Source organism: Pinus tabuliformis, chromosome 6 (assembly GCF_031772625.1).
Source record: "Pinus tabuliformis cultivar Carrire ecotype Pingquan chromosome 6, CPIR1, whole genome shotgun sequence".
Classification (NCBI taxonomy): Eukaryota; Viridiplantae; Streptophyta; class Pinopsida; order Pinales; family Pinaceae; genus Pinus; species Pinus tabuliformis.
The window spans coordinates 542,395,846-542,413,966 of NC_142292.1; positions in this window are offsets into that span (position 1 = coordinate 542,395,846).

Consider the following 18,121-nt stretch of genomic DNA (forward strand, 5'->3'; position numbering starts at 1 on the left):
CTGATTCAACTACATTTCTTCGGTGACTCGTGCTCGGGTTCTTGCCATAGTGCTCATGGAGTGCCTGGTAGCTGCGTACTTGCTATTTTTTGTTAGTTCAAAGCGCCAAAAATCTAGTACCGGCCACACGCTATGAGATTTGAAAAAATATCTTCCACCCGTTTGCAATTCAAGTCGGCAAATCTCTGCGTATCTCGTCTGGAACTTTCGCCTTAATGTCCCGCCACCCGCTCCTGTCTGACGTGATTTGACTAGCCTGTCAAGGCCCATGTGGCTAATGGTTATCTTTTGATTTTTCCCTGCGGTAGCGCTATCCTTGAGGCGCAGCTGCGGACTTGGGAACTACTTAGCTTGGTGACGATTCCTTTTTCCGCACGGGTTTTCTGCAGGCTGGTTTATAGTCCCGCACCTTCTTTCAATTGCCCGAGGTACTGAGACTGTAGTTTCTACTACTAGTCAGGTGTTCGCACCTTTGGTGCGAGGTCGGCTCGTCCCTGCTAGCCCAGGCTACGAGCACTTCTGAAGCATCTGGGTAATCGGTCTGCAGCTCTTTCGTGAGTGCGGGCACAGCCACGGTAGCAATGTCACAGCACGTTCCGGGGCCCCTCTACTTCGCAATGTACCTTGCTTCTTCGACCGTAACTCCTGTTTAGTAGTGTTGGAGGATCCACGGCCACTCAGTCTTTTCTGAGCTTCCTTCTGTCATCTATTGCAGGCCCAGCGTACCCGTGGTATCCGCAACTTCCTTGAACCTCTACTAACCTTGGCGTTGGTCTGTTGAGGGGGCTTTAAGCTACTACTTTCAAGCTGGGTAGATGCCTGCACCTTAGATACTGGTAGCCTCGGCTGGTGAGGAATGCGTACTTTTTTTTGTGCTTCCAGCCATGCGCGCACCTTCCTTCGACATCTGCGCCCTGTCGTTCGCATCTTTGGAGTGACCCTCTGTCTGGGAGCAGCAGCTGCACGGAGCATTTTCACGAATCTCTTCGGCGGTTCCTCTACCCCCACTGTCACCATCCGATTACAATTGAGCATGGTTACTTCATGTAGTCGGTTATGCCATCGTTCAACCTCTTCATCTGAGTCTGATGTGCAAGAACTATCGCGGTCCCATGAGAGTCGACCATCCGCTGTCGGATTGACCCTGTCCTAATCCTGCGTAGTAATTTGGTAGATACAGTCCAGCTCATTGTCGCTTTCTACATCGTGCACGAGCTCGGTATATCGCGCCCCTTCTACTGGGTCCAACGGGACAACCACGAGGAGAGATTTCTTTTCGAAGATCATCTTGCGTTTTTTTAGATTGATGGATCCATTCATATCTGTCGCCCAATCTATCCCTAAGAGTGCAGGATATGGGTTACTGTCATCCACAATTTCGATAACCTCAAAAATCGGTTTGGGTGTTGGCTCCATTGATGTCTATTGTAACTCCATGCAGGCGTCCCATAGGCAGAATCTTTTGCTGGTTAGCCATCCTTAGTTGAATCGACGACCATTGTAGTGGAGGCCTGCCCATGCGTTCCCAAGTCTGCTTTGGTAAGACATTTGCATCGGACCCCAAATCTAAAACGACCTGATCCATCTCATAGTCCCCAATCTGGACTGTTAGTCGCATTTCCCGCCCAGTGCGCAAAGCATGTTTTCCTAATTTTCGGATCATTCGTGGTTCATCCGCTCCCGCACACCGAGTTATCAATTCCTACAGCCCCCTTACCACTTTGGCATCCCTCAGTAAGTGCATGCATGTTTCCAAGAAGGTAGTTAACACAGATGTATCCTTCTCTGATCCGAATTGATCCTTACTCCCTGATGTAGAAGCCTTTGCTAAGCTCTTCTTGGCTTCCATAAAGGTTTCCTTCGCACGTTCTAAATCAAAGTCTGGTTGTTTTGGGGGGACCTTACGGACCCATGCATCCGTCTCTAGCTGGTTCCCCTTATCTTCTCCAATGGTCACGCCACTCCGGAGCATCATATTTATGGTTGGTTCCTCTGCACAGGGTTCAACCTTCATCATCTGGACGTTCTGAGTGGGGCTGGCCAGGAGCACCCCCTTTTCACGCATCTGAGCGATTAACGTGGGGAAATCGACTACTTCGTGGTCAAATTGGTAGCAGTAAGGACAACAAGCTTTGGTCGAGTTCATGCAATCCCGCGCGTAGTGCCCTAACCCTCCACAATTGTAACAAATTAATTTCCCTCTCCCCCATCTAGGTCCCATGCCTCCGCGCCCCGTCTGCGCCCTTGGTACCCTCCCCGTACGAATGGTGCAGTGGAGTCCTCCGCGTGCACCTCTGTTTGCATCCTATACGCCGGTGTTCGATCCATCAACATTTGGTAACTGCAGCAATTTCTTTCCTCGTGGCCCACTGTTCGGCAGAAGTTACAAAATAAGCATTGAGGAGGGGGTTGTCGTAGACTTGGCAATAGGTGACAATTTTCCATGGCATGCTTTCCTCCAACTTCACAGATTGTGCACCAGAGTGCGGGTGCTATGCTTGGCCCAACCTGTACCTCTGGTCGCAATGTTATGGGCCCCCCTCCTATCACAGGATTCGCAAAGATTGGACAGTGGTCTTTGTCATGGCCCAGTCCCTTGCATTTGATACACCATACTTCTTCTCGTATCTCGGTCCTAGGCACCTGTCCCTGTTTTAAGCTTCGCATCTCCAGACATAAGTTTTGTATTTGCGCTTGGATTTGCTGTACTCCCAACCCTGGGTCCTGTATTGGGGTTTCGTGCAGTCGCATCACTGCTTCTAGTGCTTCGGCTTGGGTTGAGATCTTTTGCTATGACAGAGCCGATCTCAGATATGGCATTAATGATGCGATAAACCAAGCGCGGTGCTGCTCATCTGTCAGTGTCATGTTGGCCTCATGGATGGTGCTCTTTAACCTTTGGTCCAGGTCCCATAGAGTTTTTCCAGGCAACATGGCGATCTCCTTGAACCCAATAACCGACTGGGTTTCTGATTTTGGTCGACCAAACTCTTTATTTAGCGCATCCTGGATTGCCATTATTCCCTCATTCGGATGATCGGTCGAGTATTTTATGTACCACGTCAGCACGCGGTCTTGTAATGCACTAACTAAGGTGGCCTTCTTGATGTTCTCATCTGTTATGCCTTGAGCGTCCCATATAGATCGTATCACAAACCAGAATCGTCCTGGGTCTTCATTCCCCACACCCTTAAACACTGGCAGTTTGATTGCACTCGCCATCCCGACTTTTGGTGGTGGTGGGGTTGATGGTGGGGTCGGTGTTGGTGTGGATGGGTTCGACGTAGGTGACGTGGGTGGTGGTGTGGACGGAGGTGGTATCAGCAGGAAGCGCTCCCTGATCAACTGGACCACACTCCCTGGTGAGAGCCTCACGAGCTCCTCTTCGCTTTCCCGGGAAATGGTAGCCAAAGGATTGTTCTCTACCCCTCCCGATCCACGATAACCTCTTCCGCTCCGCATTACCCCAAACATCAATACACGCGCATAATCTGTTTTTCACATAATAGCATTTTAATGCAAGTATTTAATGATTTGATATATCTACCTTGAGGTCCTTGAAGAAACTGCCTTTCTGCTTCACTATAGCTCACAGTAGTATCTATCGCGAACTCAGTGATAAACCCTCCTATTACCCGATCCAGCCAATGATCTACTATGCGTGCAATTTTATCCTCGGTGGCTTCTAGCCTGCGCACCAGTTCTGGGGTCCACACAATAGGCTGATCTAATCTGCACCTTCCCACGCTGTCAGCTAGCCTTGCGATCCACTCGTACAGCTCTACCGGGAACGACGCAAAGTTTCTTCCAATACCGGTCCAGCCAATCTTCCTCTGATACTCGCAGGTTTCTATTTTCCTGAACTGCGAACTCATGGAGTTTCAGATCCCACCACTCTTCAATCTCTTTCTTTGTAGGGTTCCATTGTTCCCACATTAGACACCCCTTAGGCAGATCTCGGTCCCAGCAATAGAACCATTTGTTGGCTTATATGGGCCTAACCCAGGTTTGGAAGAATTATTTAGCCAAGCAAATCCCACAGCTACCAGCCCTTTTGGTAATAGCCTGCGAAGCGCGGACTGAGGTCTCACCCGAGGTAGCAGGGGATGTTGCTAGAACCAAGTTTCCACACCCTTGGGATGTTTGGTTGTGGTTTGGAGGTTTCACGCTCCGTTCTGCAGCTTTGTGTTGAACTGTATTCGTGCGGACCCTGAGTACCCCACGCGGTCTATAGATCTAATTTAGTGGATGCAGATCTAATTTTAATGTGGTCTTTAAGCAAACATTTATTACTTTTATTTAGTTTGTGTACTAAGATTAAACTCGATTCACAAGTATTCAATAAGCATATGTGCACAGATCAAGATAGTTTCATTAACCATAAAAGAGCAGAGTTGCGATAATTCATATTTAACATAGAATTCAGAAGAAACTTATCTTTATTTCCACTTATCACCCTTACATCCAGATCTTCCCTGCACACTCAGCTACAGGGGTCCGCGCACACAGCTGCGGACTCTTCTAGGCCTCTGCGCACACAACTGCAGAGCCTCTATCCTCTACCCAAACCCCCGACTCGGACTTACAGATGCTTTCAGAATGCTCTTCTCAGACACCCATTACATATCAGATCTCAAAATCATACCAAAACTTAGCTACTCTACCCATAGAGCCTCGCTCTATTTATACCTTTCCATGGACTGCGATCCATGGGCGGGCCGACTCATCTTACATTTCTTTACATTATTTTCGGGTGGACTACCCTTTTGACTTTGACTTATTACAAATCGCACTCTGTGCATCTCGCGAAGTCTTTGCCCTGCTCCTACCCCAAAATTTCGAGCTTCGAGCCCCATACCTGTTGTGCGGGGCTTCCGCTACCCAACAGAAGCCTCTTCCTTACTCTTCTTCCTAAGACACTGGTTCACAAAAGGACCCAGTTCCCCACAGTGGAAGAACTTGACCTTGGAGAGGTCCTTCTTCTTTCTTTTCTCCTTCTTTCCTACATATTCTAGAGTTGCATCCTCTTCTTCCTCCTTATTGATTATGACCCTTTGTCACTATTCCCCGCCTTGGTCACCCATCTGATCTCTTCCTGACAAAGAGTCGCCCACAATTCCTCCCAATCCGGAAGGCTTGTTCTGCCCAGTATGCTCTGGAAAAATAGCTCCCAATCCTCTGAGACTGCATTCAATGCAGTCCTCACCATCAATTCTTGATCCGACATGGCCCCTATGGAAGTTAGCCGGTCACGAATCTCCTTCAATCGACCAAGGAAGACATCTATCTACTCTCCCTTCTGCATCTGGTATGACCGCAACTGATTTTCAAGTAACATCTTCCTCTGCATGGAAGTATGATGGTACAATTTCTTCAGGGCATCCCACATCTCATTTGTTGTGTCCTTCTCGATAATATGCGGCACCACATGACCCTTGACCCCATCAAGGATGATGCACTTCGCCCTAGCCATTGCCTCCTCATACTTCTCATTTTCAGCTGGGTCAACTGGGATCGCTATTATTTTCAAGGCAAAGTCCTTGATGCAATATCTGTCTAGAATGGACAAGATACTGGCCTTCCTCACCACGAAGTTGGATGCACCGTCCAACCTATCCTGATATTTCAGTCCATTCACAACCATCTCACTACTCTTCTTTCAACTCCTCCGAGTCTCTCAACTTCCCGTCTGGAAGTTCTTGGTTCGACTCCCTCTGAGTCTCGATTTTCCTTCTGGAAATCCTTCTACCAACTTCAAGTTGCCCCACTTCGATCGTATGACACTGATCAGATTCCGTGGCTAGAAATCCGCCTTGGTAGCAACTCCCTCCACCTTGGTCTTGCCCTGTTAGGTATTTTTTCTGACCACAGTACCCCACCAGCTTCGCTCTGCAAATTACCTGCAGAATCCTATACCCCAACAACTAAAAGATTGAGCCACTTGGCTCTGCGCAATCCTGGCACCGGCAAATCAGCTCCCCTACTCAACTGTTTCAGCCCTCCTAGCCTCTATGTGGCTCTGCATGAGCCTAATTCTGCCTCCCTTAGCCTTTGCGCTGCCTTTCTCTGGATGAGAATGATGACGCAATGTCTCTGCGTCACTCCTTCCTCTGTTGCCTTCTACACGGATCAGCTCTATCACTCGGGACAACTGAATCTGCTGCTACTGCTCTACTAGTTGATGCCTTTAGTTATCCTGTGATCTGCAACTACGCTTCGATACCATGTTGGAATTTTTAAGTTTAACCCTTTAGAAATTATTCTTGTACTATCTGGTTTATTTCTTCCTACTTGTTTGATTACTAAACAAGTTATTTATCATGTAAATACTAAAAATAAACACAAGTACAATATCAACATCTACATATCATCAACTGAAAGAAAACAAGCACACAAGTGACGCCGTTATTTTTGGACCAATGTCCCCGAAAAAACCCAATGTGGGAAAATTGGTCAGCTGTTCAGAGGGTTTTATTATTATATAGTTTTCAGAATACAACTAGGGTGCTAGAAATGGCTCACCCAACAGAGAATGCCCTCGGTAGTAGTACCTCTCCTCGGAGACAGATATTCTGGCTGATCAATCACCGGATGAATGATCCCACATGAACAATTGCAGCTCCCGCTACTCTACGTCACTATGATAGGGACTGCGTCACCCTACCCGGCTCACCAACACCTAGTTTGTCCCACGAAATCCTTCTAGCACTGCCTCTTGGCCCTGCATCAGCTTTGCTAGCATTGCGTCAGTTTCTGGAGCTTCTGCACCAGTCCCTAGACCCTCTGCGTCCCACACGCTGGCCTCTCTTGACTACCTCTGCGTAGCACCTAGCTACCTTTGCGTCAACCTCTCTGGGATTTGTGTTGTCCCTCTGGTACTAACTCTGCCTCTCTGCTATGTATTCACTGCCCCTCACTACTGATCACTTATTCTATCTCTCTTAGCAAACCCCGCTCTAGAGAATAGAATGACTGATCACTTTGGTGTGCTCTCCAACTAACCTTCAAGCCTCCTCTTATACTTTTCTCGTTGGTCCATCAACGACCGAGATTAAATCTCTAATCAACGGCTAAGATTATATTTGGCTTGATCCATGACTTTTGGAACATTCTAACCCAGTTTTATATTAATACCCAATAGTATTTTATTTTTCCTAAGTTTATACTTAGGAACTCCATTAAAAATATTCATTATTTTAATATCTCCCAAACCGGTTAGAATCTGCCCAAACCATTTTCGAGTCTTGGAGATCTCATGTGCCTTAGCCTCTCCACCAATTTTCATGGCTAGAGCACATCCGATGCTACCCCAAATCAACAAAATGTTGGTTGAACTTTTGATTATTGATATAACTTTGTTGGTAGAGTTGTATTGATATTTTTCATGGATATTTACACAATTGATGGGATGACAACCTACATCTCACATTCATAGGCTAGTTCTATATATTTTGTATGTTTCCTTAAAAAAGAAAGCCATATTCGATTAGGTTGAGATTATGTGGAATGATATTTATTTTCACTTCGCCAACTACTTCAAGACATAAAGATTTTTCATGACTTCATATATTGTCATGGTGGTTGCTTACTATAATGTGTTCAACGGAATGCCCTTAAGGAATAGTTTAGATGTTGAGGAAAATATTATTCAATTATGGTAGCTAGTTCTTTAGAAACATAAGGAAAATTTTCAATTTTTTCATCTTCAAGATAAATTTCCTAAAGAATTTAGACATATGCTAATTGGAGTAGAACCATCATGAATAACTCATGAGGTAGAGGATTTCCTCAAAGGAAAGCGAATTTATTTGAAAAAGGAATATCATACTTATATTAGATTATAGGGATATAAGGAAATCCATTTTCTTATTCCTACATTTGTTTGTGACCGATATTTTGCAGCGAAAGTTTGCTAGTAGTACAAGACACAATCTACCCCTTTTGACAAGAAGAAAAAGAAGCAATTCGTTTATTTACCCTTTAATGTATCTAATATGATAGTAATAATCTCCTTCGATTTAATAGAATTTTCCAAAATTCTCAATATTCAACCTAAGGGAAGTATAACCCCTCAAAGGTTTTGATCCTGAAGGGTTATTTTCTGAACATTTGGAACCTATGAGGTGTGGTAATATTCTCATGACGATTATAGAATGAATTGGAGAGAATGTTCCAAATGCTCCTAAAAAGGGAGAAAAACAAACATGTAATGATGATTTAGCAACTAAAGTGAGTACCAATTCTCAACATTTAAGGATCAGAACAAAGCAAAGAGGTAGAAATTCAACCAATGGACACTGGTGAAGTCCTTCTCAGTTTTTGACTAGTTTCCTTTCCATGCACTTACATAATACATTTCGGCCATCATGTACCCCCTCTGACCTCATATATTAGAGGGAATCTGTTATAGCTCCAAATCTCACTCTTGATGTTTGTGATGCTGCACTCATGGCCTAGGGAAACCCCTCCTTCCATACCTGGTTCAAATACTTAAAAAACAGTGTTTTACTCCCTATATGCGATATTGCCCTGAGCTAAACGCGTGTGTATGCGGGTCTGTGTATACCCAACCCACGTATATGTCTTAAAACACTTAAAAAAATTAAATCTCCTTAATTTCGGGCAGAGATCACAGGTTTTACCTGTTGATTACCTATTAGTGCCCGTGGCCCAACTGTTCCCAATGAATTCCCAACTAAAAAACTACTTTGGGAGAAGTATAAAAAGGCTTTAATGCGAAGGCCTAAGGGAGGAGAGAAGAGAGAGGAAAATCACACTGTTGAGATTATCCCAGATTAGGTCTGAAGATCCTTGTGCTTCCAGCACTTCCCCCATTATAGGAAACCCATGTTTCCTTGAGTTATGATGTCTTTCCATTTGTTGAGATATCCTTGAGTGAGTTATGGAAGGAGCTTGTTGAAGGCTTGAGATTGGACGAATCTGGAGGACGGTTCCGCTTGGAGCCTGCGAGAGGAAGACTCAGGTGAAATCATTCCTTTCTGCATTTTAGTTATCTATAATAAAAGAAACACTTGTATTGTTCCTGATATGAATCTTCTTCATGCTTATGATATCAATGTTATGATTTACATATGAATGGTTGTTCTAATTGTATAACTAACTACCTTTCAATATGCTATGAAGTTGATTTCTTTATGATGTTTAGTCCATATACTGATGTGCTTTCTTGAATTGATTGTTTTGCAGGTTGAAGGAGCAAAAGGAACTCCAAGAGGGTTTGGACCCTGGCTGGATCTTCCCAAACGAAGTACCCCCAGGTGCACCTCTCTTCGCATAGTTTGTTTATATTAGCATCATGGCTGTGTGGAATGCTTGTTTTTCTTTATAGATAACCCCCACTCTCCTAGGGTATTAACCCAACACCATTTATCGGGTAAGGGATCCATGTTTATATCGCTAGTATTTAATGGTGAGGTTGTTGCAAAGATCATTTACTTACATTAATTATTTGCACATTCCAAGATCTCATAATTGGTTAGCTAATTCTATCGCTAATCAAGCATTAGACTGACACATCATTCATTCATCACAATAAAATCAAGCATCAAAAAGTAAAACTGTATATATATATCATAAAATATCTCGAGTATACATAAGTGTGTCCAAAATATTATACAAAAATTGGGACTCAAATGCCCATAATCATGTCTAGTACATCTAATGCCCCGGCTCAAGATGAGCAGCTAAGTATGTGACTACTACTTTGGCCACACGCCTAAGAGTGCGAACCCAGTCTCATGGCATGCCAACCACATGACGTTGCATATCTATAGGGAGATCCTCTACAACCTCCATTGGTACTCGGTGAGTTAGTCTCACCAAGTGTCGTTGAACTGTGTGTAGAAGTCACTCTATCTCCGCAGCCACCTCTTCGACACCTCGGCCGCAACGTCCATGCCGTGGGAACCCATCTGGTCGCATTGGCCCAATATCTGGAACATGATCATCATATTAGTCATTTGAATCCTATCAAAAATATTTTTCAAAATTCATTTTTATATTTGAAAAATCATAAAAAATCATAAAAATCATAAAATCAAAAACATTTGTTACCTATATCGCCCCATGCTGTGGTTGGTGGCAAAGCTAGATCTGGATCTCCTCGGAAGTCCAGCCCAGCATAAGGGTAGTCGTCTACGGCAATGATCCGCTGCTCCCACCAGGAGAAGAAGTCATCGTCGAAAGCAGTTCGTGGAGTGTCCCCACCTCCTAGTTATTTCATCAAGTCAACCCACCTACCCATTCGTGGATCTCGTGGGGTGCTGATCGAAATTGATACTCTAGGACAGAGTGCTAGGACCCTCTCAAAGAAGAAAGAGCACAAAATGGTTCCATACCCGAAGTTTTTGGTCTGCCCCTTCTTGATAGAAGTTAGCTAGCTCTTCAGGTTGGCGAGAAGAGGAGTACACCAATCAAATACGATGGTGAGACAGTCTATCGCCAAGCTCATGGCTAGCCGTGAAGCCTGGTGCAAGGAAGATGATCCGTTCACTCTAGCTATGGTGAACAGGATAATCCTCAACGATAAACTCTCCACATGCTTGATTGGAATTTGACTTCCAACCTTTTCCAAATGACCTGGGCAATAGATATGTACGTAGTCCTCGATAGAGAGACTACCTCATGACCTGCCCGTGGAATGTACTACCTCTCCTCTCTGGGAAAGGCCTGTGATGAAATAAATATCTTCAACCTCTATCTTGAGCGGCATCTGATCAATCATAAACGAGTCATCCTCGATGCTCCAGTAGTGAATGAGCATGTCGAGCAGGCGAGTGTTTGCTTTCATATTTGGCATTTTAAAGAACTTTAGCAAACCACACCCTCATAAGGCATCTAAAGCATTAGGATCGTTCATAACCTCATCATCCACTAAGGTATGCTCTCTTTCTCTCCAAGTGACTGGCATCTTGAAGAAAAATCGAATTTAGACCGTTAGATTTTTTGTTTGAAGTTTTTGTGGCGTATACGTGGGTCCATTTCATACACAGTCACGTGTAGGGCCTGCGTATACGCGGGTTTCATATATCCAACCTGCGTATATGCCGCAACAAAATTTTTAACAATAATTCAACAGTGAAACTTAAATTAAAAATTCTAAAACCAATCAAAATTGAATGCAAGATAAGTTTAAGGGTTACCTGGTGATTGGGACAATTTGAACGGTCGAATTTGGCGAATGGAAATGCTTGCTCCTTTTGCTTCACTCCTTTGCTCTGAAACCAAACAGTGATAATGGTGAGTCAAAAAACTATTTTATAAGCTTTGAAAATGCAAAATTTTTTCAAATCTTGATTTTGTTTTGTCTCATGTAACTTTTAACTTGGGATCTTGGAATGTCGAGAATGGTTTGATTTTCAAGACATTTTGGATGCTTTTTTGACAGTTTCGAGATGGTTCCATGACTGCTGACCTGTCATGGCAGGTATCGTTTTTTACTGGCATATAGGTTAGGGAAGCCATTTTTTCCGTTGCATTATGCATACTAGCCTCCATTTGCCGATACACTTGCCATAGGGTCGATCCCATCGTGTTATGGCTTGTAAACCATCTTCACTCGCCGATTTTTAAATCGTGACACGATGCTAGAGCCATCCCTTTCATGGGCATCGTAGTTAGCATCTCACTGACATTTGTTGCCCATGCTGCTTCGATCTGAGTAGGCTCAGGAGTCCTCTATAGTCCCGCCATGACTTATGCACTGAAGACTCATTCCTCTTTACTTCTTCACTTCGTTTTGGCCTTATACCCTGGAGGCTCCTTTGTGTTGAGTTGTACTACTGCATTGCATTTTGACCTTTTGCACCTTTTGGCCTTGAGCCAGCTTCACTTGGACTCATGTTTAAGCCAAATTTTGACCATGACGATTGCAAAATCAAACTTGCATTCCCTTGACTTCTGCAACTTGACACACCTTGACCCGTGGAAGGAACATGCCTTTGAGTGTCTTTGACTAGTTTTCACCTCCCTGCATTGAGCATAGGAATGTTCCAATCCCAGGAACTAGATCATCTGTTTCACTGACACTCATTCTTTCCACTGTACTATAGCATTCTTTTATTCTTTTTCCAGCTTAGAGAAAAAGACAAAAAATTATATATTCCAAAAAGAGCAGGAACGGGACAGTATTTCCACTTATTGTTGGCAGCTAGAGTCAGTCGTGTCGCCCTTGAACAAAGCACTCAAAACAAATTCTCCTTCGTTTGGGCAGGATTTAGTTTGACTTAGGTATGCCTTAACCTTGTTATTGAGTCAGTCCTCCCCCGATTGGTTATCTCTTCCAATCATATGGAGGGTTCGTTCGTGCCTCTTGCATGATGAACTTATATAGAGTCATCATATGCTGCCACATAATCACATTGAGTCGTGCTTTTGTTCAAGGGAAGTTAGCCTGAGTCGGCCTCTCTACGGTGTCTCTTGACTCACTTTTTAATCGGCCATCCCTAGTTGTTAGTCTAATGTCTATCATCACATCAATTATATTGGTCCTTTACTCGTGCCGGTTTGAGAAGGTCTCCATTGACTTCTTGTTGGTGGGTCTTGTCCTTATCGACGATGACATCTTGCTCTAAGGACAGGCCTAGAGCCGCACCCTAGCCCTATTTCCATTATGAATAGGTCACCTTGTGCTCAGCATCGATCAGTATCATGGGTCTTTGACTAAGTGGTTTCCCTTGTGTTCGACATCAGATTACACTATCACACATTCGGATTCGTGCAGTACCTTGGTTTCCATTTGACCCTATTGGTGGACACCTCGCCTCTGTGTCATCTTTCATTATTGGTTGATTTAGAGGGTTTCTGTCGTGCGCTAGCCACATCTTGTGTACGCCGGAAACGTGCTTCGGTTGGGTTACTACATCTTTTTCGTCTAATTCCTTCCACATTATTGGCCTACGGGTTACACTCGCGTTAGATTGATGAAGGATGCATTAATGCCTTCCTTCTAGCGGATCTTTCCCTATCGACTACGAATCATTGCTCTGGGGCAAAGATCTAGAGTCCATTTGGTAGTACCTTGGGGTTTGCAGTCATTAGTGGCAGATCCTTTGCTATCGACAGTGGGAAACCATCATTGTCTCCTAATTGATAGATTCTTACATGTGTTCGACTCCAGCTCATCTATTCACAATTGTTAGATTGTACTGGGTACCTTGACGCTCATTATCATTATCAGTGAGTAGTCTCGCGTTTGTTAACGGTATACATCAATGATTGATAATCAAATGATTTCTCACATGGTCGACTTCAGATCATTTATTCCCATGGTGTAGAAATGTACCACAACGGTCGGTGAAGACCTCAGGTTGCATCAGCATTCATTGGTTCACTTGACAGTTGCTCCTGTTGCTGCTAGTTGATACCACTCCACCTTATATGTTGCATTCATTCATAGCGACATTATATATGCAGGCACATGAGTTTGCAGTGTAGTACCATCTTACTCCATCATGTTCATTTGGTACCTTTTGGGATCAGTCTTTGATATCAGTGATCCGCTTCATTCTTTAGCATCATTGACATTCTTATATGTGATATTCAGACATCTACTTGTTCGACTGTGATCATATGATCCATTATGTATTTTCCAGTGTTTTATACTTGTATACTTAGTGGATCCGCTTATACTTGATATGCAGACATGCTTTACTTTCTCTGAGCATGGGTATGCCTGCCTCAGATAGTGTTTCTTTCTGATCTCCTTTTGTGGCTTGGCAGGGTGAACACTGGTGAAGTCCTTCTCTGTTTTTGACTGGTTTCCTTTCCATGCACTTACATAATACATTTCGACCATCATGTACCCCCTCTGACCTCATATATTAGGGGGCATCTGTTATAGCTCCAAATCTCACTATTGATGTTTGTGATGCTGCACTCATGGCCTAGGGCAACCCCTCCTTCCAAACCTGGTCCAAATACTTAAAAAACAGTGTTTTACTCCCTATACGCGACATTTCCCTGAGCTAAATGCGTGTGTACGTGGGTCTGTGTATACCCAACCCGCGTATATGTCTTAAAACACTTAAAAAATTAAATCTCCTTAATTTCAGGCGGAGATCACAGGTTTTACCTGTTGATTACCTATTAGTGCCTGTGGCCCAACTGTTCCCAACGAATTCCCAACTAAAAAACTACTTTGGGAGAAGTATAAAAAGGCTTCAATGGGAAGGCCTAAGGGAGGAGAGAAGAGAGAGAAAAATCACTCTGTTAAGATTATCCCAGATTAGGTCTGAAGATCCTTGTGCTTCCAGCACTTCCCCCATTACAAGAAACCCTTTTTTCCTTGAGTTATGATGTCTTTCCATTTTTTGAGATATCCTTGAGTGAGTTATGGAAGGAGCTTGTTGAAGGCTTGAGATTGGATGAATCCGGAGGACGGTTCCGCTTGGAGCCTATGAGAGGAAGACTCAGGTGAAATCATTCCTTTCTGTATTTTAGTTATCTATAATAAAAGAAACACTTGTCTTGTTCCTGATATGAATCTTCTTCATGATTATGATATCAATTTTATGATTTACATATGAATGGTTGTTTTAATTGTATAACTAGCTACCTTTCAATATGCTATGAAGTTGATTTCTTTATGATGTTTAGTCCATATACTGTTTTGCTTTCTTGAATTGATTGTTTTGTAGGTTGAAGGAGCAAAAGGAACTCCAAGAGGGTTTGGACCCTGGCTGGATCTTCCCAAACGAAGGACCCCCAGGTGCACCTCTCTTCGCATAGTTTGTTTATATTAGCATCATGGTTGTGTGGAATGCTTGTTTTTCTTTATAGATAGCCTCCGCTCTGCTAAGGTATTAACCCAAGACCCTAGGGGACATTCTCCCTAAACAATAATAATGAAGGGCATGTTGGAAGAGGTGATGAAGATGACATCCCCTTTATTAACATTGAGAAAACACAGATAAGAACACAATTCAAAAGGAAAAGAATCCAAAGTAAAAATGATTCATAGAATTCTGAAGGGTCAAGAGAGATTGTTGACATTGAAGTAAACAATTATATTGTACGTAACTTGGTAGCATTGAGAAATGTTGAAACCCATTGGATAATAGAACAGATGGATCAAGAGAAACCAACTATTTTTGAAGAACAATCTTTAACAATGCACAATGCCCAATATAATATAAAATAAAGCAAGTTGTAGATAGAAAAGATCCATGTGAAAAAGAATACAATAACTCAAAAGTGGACCTCAGTAGTAGACATTTCAAGAGTTGGATCCTATGACTCCTCAAATTTCATATGATGCTATTGCTTATTCTATTTTAGAGTAGGAGTTAGATATTAAATAAATGAGTTCAAGGACACTCTAAGTCCTAAACCTTTTCTTACGAAACCATTAGCTTATTTTCCTCTAGATCAAATGCCTTAAAGTACACCAGGAACATCAACATTAGTAAAGAAAGTTGCTAAATTGTTTAGTGGAGTGAGATTGCATATCACATAAAGAATTAATAAGTGACTAAATATCATTTTAGAAGCCTAGAAGGTTGGTTAAAATATGAGGAATATGTCACAAATAATTTCTATATTTATGGAGTCCTTGCAAAAAGATTTGGAACATGACGATTTTTTTATAAACATTATTTAAGTATTTGCATTGCTTGAGTATCAAGTTTAAGTGATTTTCATATAAATAAACAAGGTTTTCCATCAAACTAGAGTATAAAACAAGTAAAAGTAGGATGGTAAATAATAATGCAGATGTTACAAGAATGAATTGCCAATTGTCTGAGGATGAATGATAAAAAAAGTAATGCATTTATTAAAGCACTTAAAATTGTGGAAGATCTTGAGGGGGCATGATTAAAAAGAAAATCTACACTTATAATGAAGTAACAATTGGAGGAAGAATTAAATGTTGTTAAGGCTTTATGGGCCAATGAGTTTCATAGTCTTGTTGAATTTTCAGAAGAAGAAACTAAGAGATGGTTAGTTTCTTTTATCAATGATAATGAAGATAATATGGCATTAGTGGAACACTCACACTTTGCATTTAAAGAAATTGAAGAAGAAATATTTTACTACGGGTTAAACAAGATATCACAACTCCATCCTTAAAATAATGTATGTGGTTATACCATAAATTCTCAGGTCCCATATGTGTGTGTACACACACACATATATATGAGAAGACCCCGATGCAAGAGAGAGATCATTCATCCACCATTCTTCTGTAAATTTTATGTGTATTTTTATTTGAATAAATTTTCTTTCTTTTGTCCTAATCCTTGATCATCCAAATTTATTAAGTGTATTGTTCATTTACAAAGACAATCCCTAATTGTGTTTCATCTTTTCTTCTAGGTTACTATTACTATTTTATTTGGTTCATGGGAGCCCCATCCTATTCCATTTGGATGAATGCATTTCTTTTAATCATTTAAGTATCAGGAATGGTGTGTTGTGCTATATGTATATTCTTTATTTGAGGTTGAACACCAATTTGTAATTTTCTTACTCTTATTGAGAGCTATTCTAGGAGTTCATAACATTTTTGGTTTCAAGAATTTATATAAACATGAGATCTCATGTATGTTTCACCTATGAATCTTGTGATTTTTAATGAATGAAATAATTTAAATCTCTCCAAATTTCTAGGCTATCACTCTTATATTATGTCTATAAATATTGCTTCAAATATGTTTCCCTTATTTTGCATATGGATGAATGTGATGGAATGAATTTAGTCATTTTGGTTTGTGAGGTTATCATCTTTCAACTATAATTTATTTGCTACATGTTCATTTCAAACACTTGGTCCACTCATGTAACACACCTACCCAATGCCTTAATTGAGGATATCAAGTGCCAAATTTTCACTTTTTATTTATTCAACTTAAAACATTTTTTGAGATTTCCATTAGATGATTCTTTTAGAGAGATTTTTAATGATATAAAATTTATCTAAAACAAATTCCAAATTTCCAGGATATGAACATTTGGAGATTTTTCACCCTTGACATTATGTGAACAATATTATGTAATTTTCATGTAGCAGATGCTGCGGTGCCCAACTCCTTGTGTCACCATGGGGGTGGGGTCATCTCAACACCAAGGCCACCTAGCCACGCCATGTCATCCAATATCCCATGGATTATTTAAATTTTGTTTAAATTAAGTTAATATTTAATTAATGACTTAATCCATTTAAGTTCATATAATTATATTAATATAATACTAAGATAAATATATTTAATTATAAAACCATTATTAGATTAACAATTTAGCCACGTGCACAATCTCAGAGTGTCAAAGGTTTCATAGGTCATTGGTGAAATATAAAATTTACCAATATAAAATAGAAAACATTTTGTTGATCATGAAGGGTTTAGACTCTCACAAGTATCTCAGGTTTCATCAACCATTGGTGAAATCCAAAATTTATGATATAAACCAAAAACATTTTATCGATCGTGGATGGAGTGAGACTTTTATAGTAGTGTGGAAGGTTTCATTGACCATGGGTGAGATTCAAAATTTACCAATATAAAACGCAATAAATTTAACCAATCTTCAATGGAGTCAAAACTCCTAACCTTTTGTTGACGTAAATGAGCTCATCAACCATCATTGAAATCCAAACCAATGTAAAACCCAAAACATTTGAAAATGGATTCAAAGTACTAACTTTTATTTTGGTTCACCCAAATGATAATTCTCTTTTTCTTCATATATGAGATATTTATGAATGTAAGTGACCATATGTGTTGGACACTTAATCTATTTGGGTTATGGTGAACAATTACTAGAAGTCCAAGAAACCTTGGAAGTTGAATCAAACTACCTAAATGTTGTATTTATATGTATATCATCCTTAATGAAAGTTGAATTCATTCCAACAATGGTATCAGAGTAGTGGTATGTGTTCCCTATTGAATAGATTGAGTCACTAGTTTTGTGGACTTCCTAGGTGCTCCTTCTTTCTCAGACTTTGGTATGGAAACCTTCTCGGAGCCCTATCTTTGTGGAAGTCCCCGTTCACACCGAGTTCCCCAAAGTGTTGATCCAATCCAACCTTGCCACCTTTGTTGTGAACCAAGACATGCTTTTATCCCTCCTCTTCATAGCACTCAATGGTGGTATCTGCATA